Below are 18,314 nucleotides of genomic sequence, written 5' to 3'. Positions count from 1 at the left end.
ACATGGAATCTATACAACAGTAATATCCAACAGCATTAACAATTTTACTGATATTACCTATAATTCATGAAGAACTGAATTTATAACATGTGGCTAAGAATAAGGTCTGGGAACAATGTACATTGTCAAATATACTTAATTACACAGAGCTGATAAAACATATTTTATGGACAATATTTATGTCCCTAAACAACTACTGACTGACAGGCGAGTTTAACTGGGTAGACACAGCCACATACAAAAAAGAAAGAAAGAAAGAGAGAGAGAGAGAGAGAGAGAGAGAGAGAGAGAGAGAGAGAGAGAGAGAGAAAGAAAGAAAGAAAGAAAGAAAGAAAGAAAGAAAGAAAGAAAGAAAGAAAGAAAGAAAGAAAGATTGTAAAGACTTAAGCAAGAAATCAATAGTGGACGAGGTATGGCCACAGAACACCAGGGGGAAAAAATAAACACATAATCAGTTTGAGGTAATTACAGTAAGAGGTGTGACTCATTTTGAGCAAGGACAGCCTTTGGAAAAAAAAAGAGTCATAAACAGAGTTAGCAATGATTATTAACTTCCATTTGTATGCTGCACAGTACATTCCAAAACATTTCCACATGTTTTATCTCAGTCAAAATGGCAAACAATCCTGAAAGTTAAAAAAGACAGGTATTGTTCCCCTGGTTTTATATGCAAGGAAAGGGATACAGAGAGGTTAATTGAGCTGGCTAAGGTCGCTTTGCTAGTTAGAGGAACCAGCAAGAAATAGAACCTAGGTTTCCAGAATCTCAGTGTAATGTATTTTAACCACCTCTGGCTGCAACAGGGCAATTTTGCTAAACAAAGAAATTCTTCACTTATGTACAGCTTAAGGAACATTGGTGTTTTAGCCAGTCTTTCCCTATTAATAACAATGATGTCAGTTTCACCCTTTTCCAGCCACAAAATCACAGGATCCCAGAGGTCTTTTGGTTCATCCTCCATCAATTCTGCCCCAACATCCACCAGGCCAAGATCATATTAACCTTTTGGCAGCCCCATCAAAACATTTATTTCTATTGATCTTGAGGCCAAACATATACTTGGGAGAAATGAATGTTGCATAGAATAACTTAGTTTTTCTTAGAAAAAAAATAAGATTTTTCCATAAATAACATATTCCAACTGCTTTATCTTGGGAATAGGTTAGAAAAATTAGATGTAATTATAATGTGTATTATGACCTCAGGCTTTAGGCCTTAAAAATCACCTTAAAAAATAAAATAGTTTATATATATATATATATATATATATATATATATATATATATATATTTCAGTGCAATTTTCTATATTCCAAACATCCAAATTAAATTCCACAGCAATCAGTGCTACAAGAAATCAGAGAAAAGCAGCTGCAGTTGGGTCTCTCATCACAACCTGTCAATACCTGCTGGTGATCAGCTATAGGTTCCACTTTTAATTGTCAAACAATTGTTTTTTCCAGGCAATATGGGTGAAGTCGAGGAGAAAATCTCTCATGTTTGCATCCAGGGCAAGCCCTCCTACTTGGGATAACTGAACCCCAAATCAAAATAATTTCACTCCACATTCTAAATATGTCAGGCCTTAATGTCTATAGCAATTAATGTCTATATCCTCTTTCTTCTGGTCCAGTATCTCCACCCCAAGGAAACATAACTTGGGAGCTAAAAGAAGTATGATGTGAATCAAGAGAGGATGTTTTTCATAAGGCAAAGCTGCAGTTGAGTTTGCATGTGGGTATGTTTCAGCTTTAGAAGATCTACATTTCTCTTCCTACAATGGTATTATCATTGAATGCAACTTGTATGAATAAATGAGGCTTAAAAGGCAACTACATGAGTTAAAGTCCTTTCACTAGTAAGAATACTTATAATTTGTCCTCTAGTTGGAGGCTCAAAATACTGCTGGCAAAACCCAAATTTGTTTAATGCTCTGCCTCTTTCTTCATTGGCTGCCTAATGGTTTTGATCTAGTCAATTCAGACCACTTCCGATTAATGGGTGCCATCAAGATCTAGCCATATACACTGCTTCCGTCTATGATCAGTAGCAATGGGAAAATGCTTCCTGTTATATTTCAAAACACTCACATAAAGTCCTTGCCGTACTTTAAGGAGCCATAGTTCCTTTTTTTCTTTATTGAGCAAAATCAATTGTACACATTTGAGTTCCAAAGTAAATGGCAAGACACTAATCTAAGTACCAACGGGAATATAAAAAATACAAGATATGGTCTCTGATCTCAGAAAATGATGAGATTCATAAATGCTGAGCCTTTACCATCTGAGATATACCAGGTCTTTTTAAATGTAAACATAGATGTCCTACTCATTCTCATAAATAAGAGGCCTAGGACTCAAAGAGATTTAATCACTTGCTAAAGGTCACTCAGTGAATGCAGAATAGCTCTTGTTCCAAAGCTTTTTCAGAACTCTTGGTAACACATTACAGAGTCTCCTCAGACTGTCTTGTCGAGATATAAGACACAGAAGTTGTCTTAGTCTGTTTTATGTTGCTAGAGGAAAATACCTGAGGCAGATTAATGTATAAAAAGGGCTATAGATGTATAAAAAAATCTATTTCTGAATATATAGTTCTGAAAATTTAAGAACACCATACAAGGGCTGGGAATATAGTTCAGCTGGTGGAGTACTTGCCTGGTATGCATAAGGTCCTGGGTTCAATCCCCAGTACCACACAGACAAAAAAGAACATCATGTGAACATCTGTTCAGCTCCTGGGAAGACCCCTTCAGCTGCATTGCACATGTGATGGCATCATGGTGGGAGCCCCCTCAAGAGAGAAAGAACACATAATGAGAAAGGAAGTCAGAGAAATCCAGGGACTGGGCTTGCTTTTTTGTAACAAGCTGCTTTAGTAGGAACTAACTGTGTCCCATGAGAGCTACCTTACTCCTTTTCAAAAGCGTCTCCCCCAGTGATCTAACCACCCTCTATTAGAACTTATTTCTTAAACTTTCCACTACCTCCCATCTCTGTCACAATGGAGACCAGGTTCTCAGTACACGAGACTTTGGGGGACGTACTCAAATCATAATGGAAGAAATATGAAAGACACAGCAGTACAAATAAGACATAGAAGGTCATTTCTTAGTAGTCATAAAGATAATAGATACTATAGTAACAGTGCTTTAGAAGCTGAAAATTATTTCAGGTGAGGATATTTTTAAAACACGCTAGGAATGGGCTATGGTTGTAGCTCAGTGGTAGAGTGCTGGCCTAGCACATGGGAGGCACTTGGTCAGATCCTCAGCACCACATAAAAATAAATAAAATAAAGGTATACAAATACAACAGCATTATAAAAAATATCCTAGCAAGTTAATTAACCTACTTCTTGAAGAATAGAAGAATTTGAAAGGGACAAGAATAACAGGGTAGATGTTTTATACGAAGAGAACAGTCTGAGCAAGAACTCTGTAGGCTTGCTGTTCATGTTCTTTCCAGTCCCAAAAAAAGTAGACTGGCTAAAATATGGTGGCCCTTATAACCAGAGCAAATAGTCATATGGAAAACACAGTCAACATCTCAACAGCTTGCCTACTCAAAATATCTGCTTCCAATGACTATGTGATTTTAGTAATTCTTGTTGAGTGTTAGCTTTCTTTCAATTTAAGTTTTTAGCTCTCTATATTATTGTAGCATCTCTTAACTAGATCAATATTTCCTTGAACATCACACCTTATACACTGTGATTTTTAATGTAATTTTGATAAAATGTACATTAATAATTAAGGCCAAAATCTCTCATTGAGTTCATTAATCCATGCACTCTCTCATATATGTTTGTTTCTAGATTGTCATGGATATGAGATCCACATAGTTAATTCTGAGTTTCTGAGATGATCAACAAGCATGAAATAATGCTTATGGAAAATAAGTCAGGTTGTAGGGAGGAAGTGAGGGGTGAAAAGATGCCAAAATCCCCCTCTGAACTGCTAATATGCTGACACTACATAAAGAAAGTTTAATGAGGTCTGGTTTGGGGGCTGGAAAATAATATTTCATATACACTATAGCATAAAGATCAGTAAATATGATTATTATTGACTCCTTGAAAGCATCCAAACTTATCTTAGTAATTCCTACATTTGGAAAAATACTCTTTCTTAGAAATAAAGCTATTCTTCATCATAACAACATTAAATTGTTCTTTAATAATGCACGACCAAAAATTGGTGAAATTATTTAGTAAATGCCCATATTTCCCATTAACATCTCAGACCACAATAAAGTTCCTTATATAGTTTGACATCAAGGGGATTCTGAAATAAAGACATAATAGATAGATTATTGCAGAAAAAGGTGAAATGAGACCCAGAAACAACTAATAGTAGTCAAAAATCATTGTTACCTTATTTAAAATACCAGTGCACTGTGTTGCTTTTCCTCCCTAATCTTCCCTTTAACTTTCAGTATATCTGTCTTCATCTATCTAACATGATAAATAGTATTATTTTCTTCTGTATGCATCTCAAATATCCTTGCATACCTCAAGCACTTAACAGATTTTTATATATAATAGTCGTTAGAGAAGCAGTAGCTATTTCTGGAATCTACAGTGCTCTTCTCAAATGATTTCTTGGAGGTTCTTGAAATATCTCAAATAATTAGGATGCACTTAGTGCCAATTAGCATATAGTAAATGCCCCATAACTATTTGTTGAAAGAATAAATGAAAAAAAAGAATGAGAGCACTTTGTGTAATTTGTACTGTGTGGTATGTGGTATTCCATGTTTTTACCTATAACTCATTGAATATTATAATAACCTTACTATAAGGGTAAATTACAAGACCCATATAATACATAAAAATTGAATGCTGCATTCTTAGTAAATCACTGAGCAAATTTTCAAAAAACAGGCACTCTGACATGTGTGATTTTTGTTAACTACTATATTATGAATGAATAAATATCAATAAATGAATAATTAGAACTACATAGTTGCTTATGATGCCTATCACTCATTTTTAATGAAATCTTTAGCTATAAGAAATTTTACTAGTATATGTCACATTGTGATTCATTTAATGTAATTTTAATAAAATTTACATTTATAATAAAGGCTGGAATCTCTCATTGAGCCCTATATCAGTTCATAAAACCAACGTGTTATATGTGATTTCCTCAATTCTAAGGATTCTATCTTTTGAGATACTATCTGGACAATGCAAATTAAAGTCAGCATGCTGATATCAATAGCGGCAGCACCACAGGGAAGATGAAAACCAACAATTGGGAGATTACATCATTATAGTTGCAATTTTCTCAACATCTTTTAAATGTACCTAACCCAAGATTGATAGCGAATTTAATGAGCAATCTGTTCTTACGCTGAATGGGCATGATGCTATTATATAAAATGGAAACAACTGGAAATGTGTCAGAAATGCACTTTACAACATTAGTTGAAATGTCATTGATTGATCAGTATCTCACTGTGTTTGACCCAACAACTACCTTCGCAGTGTGCAAGACAAATAGGGGAAAAAGAAAAAAATTTCAAGCAAAACCCATGTTAAAAAATAACAACTATTTTCCATAAAGAAAATGTCAATGTCTTTTTGAAACAATATGCCAATAAAATGTCCCCCATCACATACAGGAAAGCAACCATTCTGGCAAATTACATCGTTTTATTCTTTGAATAAGCCAAGCATTCCTTTGGTAAACTGCTGAATATATTATTTTACTCTCACAGCTGTAAATCATACCTGGTTTCTTCTAAATGGCTACTTATTTAATGGACATTTGTTGAGATATTATTTCTGCATGACCTGACTAGTAAAATATAAGGAGGAATGGAGGTCATTTAATGCTCTCTAGATTGCAGTCCCGGACTAGTGAGTGGAAGCAGTACACGGTCACTGGAAGTATATCGAGTACTCTCAGTGTGTTCCAGATATCTCCCATTTTCCACTTTCACATCAACTAAGGATTGTTAATGGGGCTGACCATTAAATGTCTCAGAAATGGCTGTCGCAGCCATCAGAAGCAGAAATTCAAATCAGGAACAACTAAATCCTAAATATCTGGTTGAAACAACAATTGACCAACTGTCAGATCTGAGCTTTGATTTTTCTTAGTTATCTCATACTCTCCTTTTAATGAATGACAGGAAGGCACTACCTAAGCAAAAGATATTAAGAGCATGACCAGAACAAATTACGGCAATTTTTTCCCTAAAATACACAGAAAAACAACTTTGAAACCAGGATCGAATTAAGGAGTATATGTTGCTATGGTCAGATAAGGAAATAACCTTATTACTACTCTAAGAGTGAATATTGGCCATTTCAAGGAAAAAAAAATGTGAAGGGAAAACCAATTTGTAAAGGTATTGTTAAATATTCATATCAAAGAGAATGCAGATAATTTAAAATAATTTTGATTATTTGAAGCATGTAAAAAAAATTAGTGTCTAGGCCAGATGTAATGGCACATACCTGTAATCCCAAGAACCAGGGAGGCTGAGGCAGGAGGATCACAACTTTGAGCCCAGCCTTGGTAATTTAGTGAGACCTAGTCTTAAAATAAAATGTCACGAGGGCTGGGAATATACACCCATGTTTGTTTTTGTTTTTTGTTTGTTTGTTTTTTGCCTCTATCTTGAGTAACTGTTTTTGAAATGAAACACAGAGGATAGTTATTTAAAATGCTATCATTTACGAAAACCTATATATCTTTATTTATCACTGATGGGCCCTGTGATTCAGTGTAGAATACCAAATTAAATACAATATTCCCTTAGAAATTTGAGGTTATTCTCTATTTGCCTCCTATAAGCAGCCCTGCATTCAATCCCCAATAACCATAACAAAAAGTAGTGTCTAAGAATTTAAGGTCAAAATCATCAGTCTTCACTCTGTCTACAGTTATTTGAAGTACTAAAATGTAACTATATTTAGCCATATCAGCTATTGATTATCTGATCATAATGGCCATACTCTTAAAAGATATGCATATAGGACTCTTTCATAATGTATTAGGTATTTCCATTATTTTTCACCCTATTTAAATGAGAAATGGGGCAAAACCAATTTACCTTATGGGACCACTTCTTTTCATGTCCACTGGGATCAAATTTTGAAGAATTTTAGTGTTTTGATTAATTATTTGTAATCATAAATGATGCATATTTTCTATTTCATATTTAATCTCTGTTGTGCATTCTCTTTTGATTCCTGAATATCAGCATCTATATAGCCCCTCCAGTGTCTTTCCCACCACTCCCCTTCATTTTTCAATATTTACGGGTCCCAGTGTTCATACTTTATCAGAGTTAGTAATTCTCTTTTAAAAAATAATTATGTATTTTTTGCTTTGTTCACAGAAAATTTCCAAAGGTTGAAAAACAATAAGCATTTACATGAATCTGATTTTATAAATATTTTTCACTGAAAAACACAACATCAGAGCTAAGAATTATTTCTTTCTCTAATTTATTAGCCTTTCTGAGGTCGAATGTCAGGACAAGAATGCTGTTCATGGAGGGATATTCCTAACATCAAGGACAAACAAAATTCTGTTCTCTTCTATTTCATTAAATGTTCCAAAAAGGACACATTTTACTGTGCTTCATATGTAGACCTTGACTTTCTATTACTTGGTTATTTTCTTTTGCATGGTTTTGTTTTTCCGATATTTTCTAATATTCAATTATTTTATTTTGTGCTGAGAAAAATAGATCACTAGCATCTCCTACCTTTTTCCACATCCAGTCATTTGACTACTCACTAGCCAAAATTTCTTTCAGGAAATCATTTCAGAGCCCATGAGGGTCAGACTTAGCATAACTGCTTTCAAGGTCAGCTGTGGGATCCTCATCATAGGACTGCACTTTCTTGAGCTCTGCAGTCAGTCCTCTGTTTCTACAAGTCCACAGTCTCTACTCCCTCTTTTTTTCCCCTATATCTTGAGTAACTACTTTTTGAAAAGAGACACAGAGGATAGTTGCTTAAAATGCTATCATTTATGAAAATCTATATATCTTCATTTATCACTGATGGGCAGTCTGATTCAGTACAGAATTCCAAGTTGAATATGATATTCCCTTAGAAATTTGAGGTTATTCTCTATTTGTCTCCTATATCCATAGTTGCCCATAAAACATGTAGGTTCTGTTCTTGCTTTGTAGAAGCTGACCTGTTTTTTTTTTTTCTTTTCAGGATTTTTTTTCTTAGATTTGCTTATAGATACTGCTATCTTGGAGATATACTAAGTATATTCAAATTTTATTTTTTTTATTATAGCTTTTAACCATAGTGGAATAATCCAGACCTGATTTGCTTTCCACCATACAAAAATAGGAAACTTAAATGTAGGGAATAATATGTCTGCCTTGAGAAACCAAAAGTAGGTCTAGCAAGAAAGTAATGCCATAAACAAGGGATCCTGGGTGAACTTTACCATAACTAAAGAGAGAAGAAAATCAATAAATGTTTGCAACCCAAGTTATGGCACAATTAGTAGCAGTTATAAAATTTTTTCACAAGTTAGTAGCAATTATAAAACTATTTCATACGGTCAAGAAAATAGAAGAAATCATGAATAGGATTAGAAAAAAAGAGATGTAAATCTTATTTTTAGTTTTTTATTGGTGGTACATAAAAACAAAGATGAATTTTATATTTTGATTTAAATGGAAGGCACAGAGATGTGCGGGTCACATAGTCCTTCAAAAAGCTTGCTTCCCAACTGTAAAAATAAAATTAATAGTCTCTAGTTATTAGATTTTTCTCGATCTTCCTCAGCATATGACCTGAGGTCACATGTTGCAGAGTAACTCTGGCCAATGACTGAGCAAGAAGATAGCCACTGAAGTAATATTCTTTCTCAGAAAGCTCAGACAATTTCTGAAATTTTAGAACAAAGCAGTGATACAAGGGCCTATTCATTTCTGTCTGTGGAAAAGGGTCCCTTTTGTGGAGCAGATAGAAGAGGAAAAGGTCCAAGTTTGATCCAAATGTTAATAGAAACAAGTAGGAAATAGTTTCATATAGAAGTAAACTGAAATAAAATATTACTATAGTACAGTCCTTTTCTGGGGTAGCCTTGGAAAATAACAAATGAAGGAACCTCTTTCCAATGAGCATAACTCTTGGCAGCACACTGGATCTTTAATTTCATATGGAAAAAGAAGTTGCCTCAGGTTAAAATGTACACAAACTAATAGAAAGAAATCAAGGCTTGGTCAAGGGTCTGGAAGGAATATTTGAAGACTGAAAAAAGGTTTGGGGTAGAGGTATCTGGATGGATCTATAGGAGACAGAATGCAGTGTAAAGATTATGGGGTTTCATGTTATCACCAGAGAACATACATCATGGAAGACATATAAGACAACAAAGTAGACCCTTTGTCGGCCAGTTGTCTTTAGCCAGCCTCTGTGGCTGCACAGGATCAATGAGAATTGAAGAACCATGTGGTTCCCAATCACCAAATTTCATTTACTGAATGTCTTCCAAATGTCCAGCCTTCTAGGAAGAGACTGTTCAACTCTGGGTCCTGGTTACAAAATCATTCTTTGAATTTTCCTTTTGTCTTAAATCAACATGGTGGACCTCTTTTAACCCAGGATTCATTTTAACCAGAAAAATTCAAACACTAGGTACATTTTGCTTGAATTGCCAATAAATGCTCCACAAGGTCACTAATAAAGAGCCAATAGATCATGCATAACTTTGAAACAGACCAAGGAACACACTTGACAACAATAGAGACATAACAATTGGCCCATGACCATGATATCCATTGGTCCTATCGTCTACATCACCAACCAAAAGCTGAAAGCCTGCTAGATTGATAGAACAGTTGATGGTGTGGCTGCAGTATGGCTTCCAGGTAAAAGTGTACTTCTTAAATCTGCAATCATTATATGGGGTTGTGCTCCCAAAAGTTAGACTACATAGGTCCAGGGATCAGAGGATCAGAATAGAAAAGTCTTCACTTACCCTCATGCCCAGTATCCCTTTTGGGGAATTTATATCCTTCTGCCATGCCTCCATATCCTGATTATAGAGATACTGATTTCTCAAAAGGAAACTCTTCCACCAGGGTGCCTAGAAAGGTTCCCACTGAAATTTTAACTGTACCTGGGGGCTTTGAACTCCTTGTATGAAGAAAACAAACTCACTTGCTCTACCTGAATGCTGAGAGGACTAGTGCAGTAGCTGTGTCTTGAAAAAATTATGGTGAGGAGGCTCAAATCCTTTGGGGATGAGTCTCAGTTTCACTCCACCAGCTAAGTCATAGAGACCAAACGAAGTTCATGCAGAGAGTGAAGGGGATCTAAAATGAATAGCAGAAGAAACAGAAGATGAACATCAGTTGCACCCTCAAAGTCTACAGGAATGTCAAAACTGTAATTAATTGTAATTATCAATGGCTTTCACGAAGGACAAGAATTTTAGAAGATAACCTGATACCAATAAAAGAAACACTATTGTTTACATACAATTGTGCTTGAAATAACACAATTATGTTATCATAAATGGACAATGCACTCTGTAACAACAAGCTTTATGGCAAAGTTGTGTTCATTTTTAACAAAATATTATTGAAGCTCAAAATACCAAATTCATGAACCTCTTCAATATACTATACTGATACAATGAATAGCATTTCTGCACAAATTTGGTAATTTCGTAATATTTTGTAAATTTTCTAGATATAGAAGCAGAAGCTAAATATACTAATATTCTCTATCAATACACATGTATTTTGAAACATAGTCCCATAAATCTGCAATAAATTTTATTTATATATAAACAGCTCAGGAACTCAAACACTCTATTTAGAATGGCTAATTACCCTGAAATAATACCCTTTGCATATTTCTGTTTCCTAGACAATAAGGTCAGCTTTAACATAACACACCATCTACATTTTCAATGACCCAGAACTTTCAAATTTTAAAGTTCTCCTTTAGGTTCAAAATACACCATTTAACTATGGTACCCAAACAATCATCAATAGATGTGAAAAGAAAATTTCTTCTTCAAGAAAGTTGGTTTGAAGTAAAATAAAAGATCAACAGATGATCCTTTAAAAAAAGGTGTGATAATTCATGCAGAGCAATAAATTTTGGAAAAAGAAGTATAGACACATATATTGCATATAGGTTTTTGAACATATATGTTTGGGAGCTAAAAGGCAATTATTTTGCTTTGTAAGTACAGTACTTAATACAGCTGTGTAAGGCGTTTTAGGTCCATGTTTTTTTGTTTTGTGATCTCAAATGGTTCAGTTATTCAAAGGTGTTAATCTACTCTCTGCTGCTATGAGTAATTTCCAAGCATTACACCTCTAACTTACTAATTGTAGAAGAATTTGTTAAAAATCCTTGCTAATCACACAATTTCTAAATTAGTAAATAACAACTGTGCATGTTAGAAACTGCACAGTGGCTCAAAGAATTGTTCATCTCAGAGGCTAGCCTTAGGCTCGTCCCAACAGAGATGCTCAAAAAATTTATATGGTTCCTAAAGTCAAGATCTGTTGAACCTTCTCTTGACATTCAAAATGGCCAATGTGAAAGTACAACTTTTATGACTGAAGGTGTCTTTCTGCTTAAATGAAATACTTGTGGAATGAAGATTAAATGATCAGAGTGCAGCATTTATAGATGTATATATTTTTAAAAAGATATTCTAGAATATCTTCTCAATTGAACACTGAAGTTTTTAAGCCTTTGCTCTGTACTGTACTGAATATTTTCACTTAAGTTTTAATCTCTGGTAAACATCAAAATAGTTATATGAAAAGTAAGCCCTTTACCTAGTATTTACCATTAAACCACAAAAGACACTTTTTGAATGTACACTCAAATTTGATAGACAGATGTAACCCAATGTCAGATTCAGCAAAAATGCCCAATAGGGTGTAATGATTATAAATAATATTCCTGTCTTATCCAGAACATGAATGTACTAGGTAACAGCTCCTACTAATAAGAATATAAATTTTTCCATAATTCATCCTCTAGCATATTTTTCTAATGTAGTATTCAGGGTAAATTTTATTATTTAATATGACCAACTCTTACATTTAAAAAAGTTACATGAACAGGAACAAGAAGAGATATACCCAAAAAGGAACCTCCAAAGGATCTATATTACTTGTTTCATTTCATTCTGAACATCAAAACCTTGAAGCAAATACTTGCAATTTACCATCAATACAGGAATGTATAAATGTGTACAATTTCAATTATTTTACCTAGTACTTAATAAAAATAAAATGAAATAAGGGTCTAATTTCATTTTTTCTGTGTGTGGATACCCATTTTCCTCAACACAGTTTATTGAAAGAAATTGTTGTTTATGTGATCTTGTCATTTTGTTGAAAATCAATTGACTCATAAATGTGTGGATTTATTTCTGAGATCTTGATTCTGTTTCATTGGCTTCTGTGTCTGTTTTTATGCTAGTATCATGGTGTTTTGATTACTATGCCTTTATAGCAGAGTTTGAAGTGAAGAATGCTTCCTCCTTTCTTGTTTTTGTTCAAGACTATTTTGCTTATATAGGGTCTTCGTTGAATTTTAGGATTTTTTTTAAATTTCTGAGTTTTGATACGCATCACACAGAATCTATAAATAACTTTGGACAGTATGAATATTTTTTAATTTTTTTTAAAAAATCTTTTGATTCATGAATGCAAGATATCTTCCAATTATTGTGCTCTTCAATTTATTTCATGAACGTTTTAAAGCTTTCAGTGTTTAGATATTTCACTCTTCGGTTAAGTATAACCCTAAGTAGTTATGTTTTTAGTAGCTACAGTAAAGAGGTTGTTTTCTTGAATTCAGATATTTCAAGAGATTTATTGTACAATGTGATTATGGTGTTTAATAATAATGTGTTGCATACTTAAAAATCACTAAAAGAGCAAATTCTACATCTTCTCCTTACAGAAAATGATAGGAAGGAAGGATGTGCTTATTTGAATATAGCCATTTTAACAATGTATCTATATTTAGATGCATCACATTATATATATCTCAAATATGTAAAATTTTTATTTGCAATTAAAAATATTTTTCAATGAAAATATGCAAATCTACATTTTAATAAGAGATATCTTTAGTGAACTATCTACACTGACAATGAGCCGTAAGGCATTTTGAACTTGTGTCATGTTCCTAGCGAGTTGTTCTCACTCACAGTCTATATAAGTTTGCTGGGGCTGCCATAACAAAATACCACTCACTGGGTAGTTTAAGTGACAGAAATTCATCATTTCACAGTTCCAAAGGCTGGAAGTCTAAGATACAAGTTTTGGAAAGTTTTAGTTCATCTGAGGTCTCTCTCCTTGACTTGCAAACTTTACCTTATTGTTCCTCTCATGGCTTTTTCTCTGGTGTGCATATATCTGAGTCCTAATCTCTTTTTGTGAGGACTCTGCTCAAATTGAATTAGGATCTACACACAAGATCTCGTTTTACATGCATTACCTCTTGGAAGGCCCTTCTTCCAAACAAAGTCACATTCTGAGGTAATGGAGGTTAGGGCATTAACATAAAAGTTCTGGGGAAACAATTGTTTCTTGACAGTAACCCTAACTGTGGTTAAGACAAGTTCTGTTTCCCACCCTCTTCATGTGGTCCCACTCTTGTTTTTCTATTTCCTTCAAATTTTGCAGGGGGTTTTGGCCTTTCTTTATGCTAAATGTAGGGATGGTGAGATGGCCTGTGTATTTTCTAAATTGCACAATGCCGTTTGTCTTCCTTTCCTTAAGTTCCTAAATCCTTGTATCAATATCAGTGTTTTCTCTCTCCTGGAATGATGAGAACAATTTTAAGTTACTTCCGGTTGGAGGTCCATCCAAACTAAATCTGGAAACTGGATCCTGATTCCCCATCTAATTGGACCAAAGCAGTCCTGCACCACACTTGCAGCCCCAGCTTAGCAAAATTACTGAGTGATGGATGAAGGTGCAACACCTTGTGAATTATGCAAGGCCACAGAGTCAGGACGGGAAGAGAATATAATGTGAAAACCTTACCTGGAAAATAAATCACTGGTTGTAATTTGTAGACCCAGATACTTAAATAATATTTCCTTCAAAACATTTTTCTTCCTGTTAATAATGGCACCACATTCTTAACGTGTTAGGAGGGTATGAAGTCATTTTTTAAGTACTGTTGAAACAAATTGAATTACAGTTATCAAGGGGTTCTCAAGCAACAAAATTAATCATAAAATTTATTAGTGTTTACCACCTAAAAGCAGAGGTCTAATCTTGCGACTGGTAATTCTATGTTGTTGAAGAAGAGCATTGAAATTACGTATAAATACATATGACTTTTATTATCATTTACAGTAGTTAATCATTTTATAATTTACCTGTTGAACACATAGGTGACAATATTATATTTTTAATAAATACCCTTAGTGATAAGGGAAGCTGTAAGCTTTTATACCATAAATTTATTAATACCACATTGTAATTTTGAAGATTGTGATGATTTATAATTCTGTGACTTGACTGATCCTTGAATCTCTGCATTCAGAAAAGATGGGCCCTTTAACTTCATGTTATTTTTAACATATCTGATTAGGTACCACATGGAAGTTATCCTTGGGTACCTTCTTATACATTTTTTAGTATCTCAGTCTACAAAAAGAATTCACTGTTGTTGAACTTCTCTGAACATCATACCAATCTAGGTAATATAATAGTCAATTTTGTGTGTCAACTTCCCAGGGTACCTAGATATCTGATAAAATATTTTTCTGAATGTTTCAGTGTTTTTATTGTATTTTATAGAGATTAATATTTTTATTGATGGACTCTGAGCAAAGCATATGGCCCTCCACAATGTGGGTGGTCCTCATCCAATTAGTTGAAGACACAAACTGAACAGAAATCTGAACTTCACCAGGCAAGAGAGAATTTTATCTATTATTTACCAGACATTTTTGTTAATATGCACAGTCAGGAAGAACAGATACTTGACCATCAATTGGGAATCCAGCATTAGGCTTGAGTTACTAGCTGGTATTTTTAAGCATTATCTGTCAATACTTAAATTTAGAGTAGATGGAAAATATCTAGTCCTTGTTCTTCCTAAGTTTTAAAAGTTTGGGAAACAACAAGACTCATGAAAAAAATAACATAGAAGCACTATAGTTTACAACTAAAATCTACCTATTATATAATTTGATAAAATCCTTTTCCAGAGAAGACTTGAATTCTCTGAAATGAAAAGTGGCTTGCTTGTAGTCATAAGATGTACATAAAAAATAAATGCAAGGAGAGACTGAACATCACAATTAAAAGTCAAAGTTTTCATATTAGTTATTATTTTTCAAAGTCACATTGATTTGTAGCTAAAATATTAAAAAGAAACAATTAGAAATGTTCAATAGCTAATTGAAATAAAACAACACATAGAATAAAGTATCAAATACATCACAAAGGAGAACTGAAACTTTAAAGAATAAATTATTTTTAAATAGATGTGGGTCAAGATCCTGCCAAAAGAGAAACTACTTGATGTTCACAGAGCAGTGCATATTACAAAAAAATGTGTCTTTATAAATATTGTCTTTTCAAAATTAAACTACATGTAAAACATTTTGAAAAAAGAGTAATTGTTCTGACTCAAAATTCTTTTGATTCCAATTTTCTATAATTATAAAATAATTTTGTTTCATAAACTATAACTTTCAAGTTACAAAATTATTTTAAACTTAAAAAAATGCCCTTGTACTTAGTCTCTGGACAAGTCATGAACTCAATTAGGAATTTGTTAAGGTTTATTAAAGAATATTAAACAGGAGCACTGTAGACCATTACAAATAATCATCTGGCCACAGCTCTTTTTCTGCATGCATAGCAAAATAGGCACTCAAGGACTCTAGTATTAGTGTGTGTTATTATATGCAGCAAGCAATAATAGCCAACACAAACCTATGTGGGAAAGGAATCTACATTTGCCTAAGTATCTACCCTACAATATCCCACCCTCAACTTGTATCTTCAAAGCAACATAAAGGTCAAATAAGCATCTTTACACTTCCTGGGTTCCTCTAAATAGTTCATCTTAACATTGCTTCCAAATTTATCTGGTGTGCTCCTGTCTGGCACATATCCTGACCTTTTGTTTTCATCTTAATTACACTTGTATTTGAGATTCACAATGTCCTTTGCTTTTTTCAGCTTTGACTCTTGAGTTCATACTCAAAGACATTCTGCTGTTAAAAAGAAAAAAAAAAAAGCAACAACAACAACAAAATTTTTTGACACAGAAATGGCGTTAGACCTTACATACTATTTATAATCATCTTTTAAAATTCTCAATATGTTGAGAATATTTTCTGTCAATGTGTTTATTACTACAATAAGCCTTGGGATCTGTTCTGTGTGCTTTACACCCATAATGTTATTCTCCTAGCAATCCCCTTGTTTACTATTTCACTGAGAAAGTTCAAGCCCTCAGCAGGAATATTGGGAATATTGGGATATTCCACTAACAAAACCATCCCAACTACCAGAATATTTGCCCCTAGTCCTCTTCTTTGCACTCATTATTTGGGACAATCTACCAAACATCTACCTACTTTAGGCATTTAACAGGAGAGCTACCATTTCTCACCTCCTCAGGAACATCACTTTCTTCTCCTATATCACATTAAAAAAAAATTCTACTGAAGGATTCTTATCAAATTGGTTATTATTGGACCCATCTCTAAGGAGTTTTATTAGGAACTTACTTTGCAGGTCTCTTCATTTTTTACCTTCATACCAAAACTCTTCAAAATGTTCTCATCCTAATTCTCTCTAACTCCATCTCTCAGCCTCTCTTAACTCAATTTACTTAGGCCAGATGTCACTGAAATCGCTCTCATTAAAATCATCAAAGCCATCAATGACCACCTGTCATTAATTATTTTTAATCTTCTTCTTACTTGATACATAAGAATTATATCCAGCAGAACCCTGCCCCCCATCTCCCAAACTAGTCAGTTACAGAGTTTTAAACAACCTCTGTATACTGATGGCTTCCAATTTTTATCTCTGATTTTCCCCTTGTTACAGTCAGGAAGTGAGTTTTCCCCAAAAATCTCATGTGTGCAACAATGCAAGAAGGGTTGGAGAGAATTGTATGTTATGACAGTCTTAATTTGCTCCTCTTCCTTTCCTTCCTGCTTTAGTTGATGGCAAATCCACCTATCCACTTGCATAAATCAAATATTAGAATCATCTTTTGCTTCTGTGTTTCTCTCCTATCTAAATTCAATCACGTGTTGCCTTTACCTTCCAAACATATCTCGAGTTCAAAACTCTCTTCTTATCACCATTTCGACTTCCCTGTTTCACATTATGTCCCTTTTTCTTATATTCCTGTGATACTATAGTCTCTTGAAAATATCCCTACTTCTTATGAAGATACGAATTGGTGTGATATACTATATATACAGCCAGAGATATGCACACTCTATATATGTAATAAGAATTGTAAGCTGTCATATATATATGTATCCCTGGGATGGATATATATATATATCCATTCCCTGCTTCTTCCCTTGTCTTATACAGCTTATTTCCATGCCAATAAGTAATTGTTTTAAAACACAAGATGGTTAATACATGTATAATATTTTTTATCTGAGCAAAAATCTGCAGTTTCTCCAGTCATAGGGAAAGCTTCACTTCTGTACGAGTCTTCCGAGGCCCCTGGTCACCTGGCCCACTTACCACACTGACAGGTCGGGAGTCCTCTCCAGTGCCTCCCTCTCTACTCACTGTGTGCCCTTGGTCCCCTTTCTCTGAGAGTGCTTCATAAATGTTTCCCATGTGTCCTGATGTAGTGCCTGTGCTCTGCAATTCTCTCCACCTGGGACATCCTCTCCCCAGATTTCTGCTTGACTAAATCATTCCCTTTCAACCTTTGCTTCTGTTTCATCTTTTCGATGAGATTTATTTTGACCACTCTTCCTAGTACTTCAAACAAGCACCTGTTCTCACCTCAGCACTCATGATCTCTGGGTACATGGCACCTAAAATAGCAAATATTTTTCTTGTTATAGTTATGCTTCTTACCTTGGACTTGTCCCACAAAATAAACTTCATACTTATGTTTAATTCTCTTCTATTCATTGATACATCCTAAATGCCTAATTTACTTATTGCAACGTAATAAATATTAAAGAAGTAGTTGAAAAATGATTAAATATTAATAAAAAAATCTACATTTTAAATACTGTATTCTGCAATATTTTTTCATCCTTACTTCATTTTTACTGATAATATGTACATGATTTCTAACAATATTTTATTGCATATT

Source organism: Urocitellus parryii, chromosome 2, assembly GCF_045843805.1.
Source record: "Urocitellus parryii isolate mUroPar1 chromosome 2, mUroPar1.hap1, whole genome shotgun sequence".
Lineage (NCBI taxonomy): Eukaryota > Metazoa > Chordata > Mammalia > Rodentia > Sciuridae > Urocitellus > Urocitellus parryii.
Note: the sequence above shows the minus strand (reverse complement) of the source record.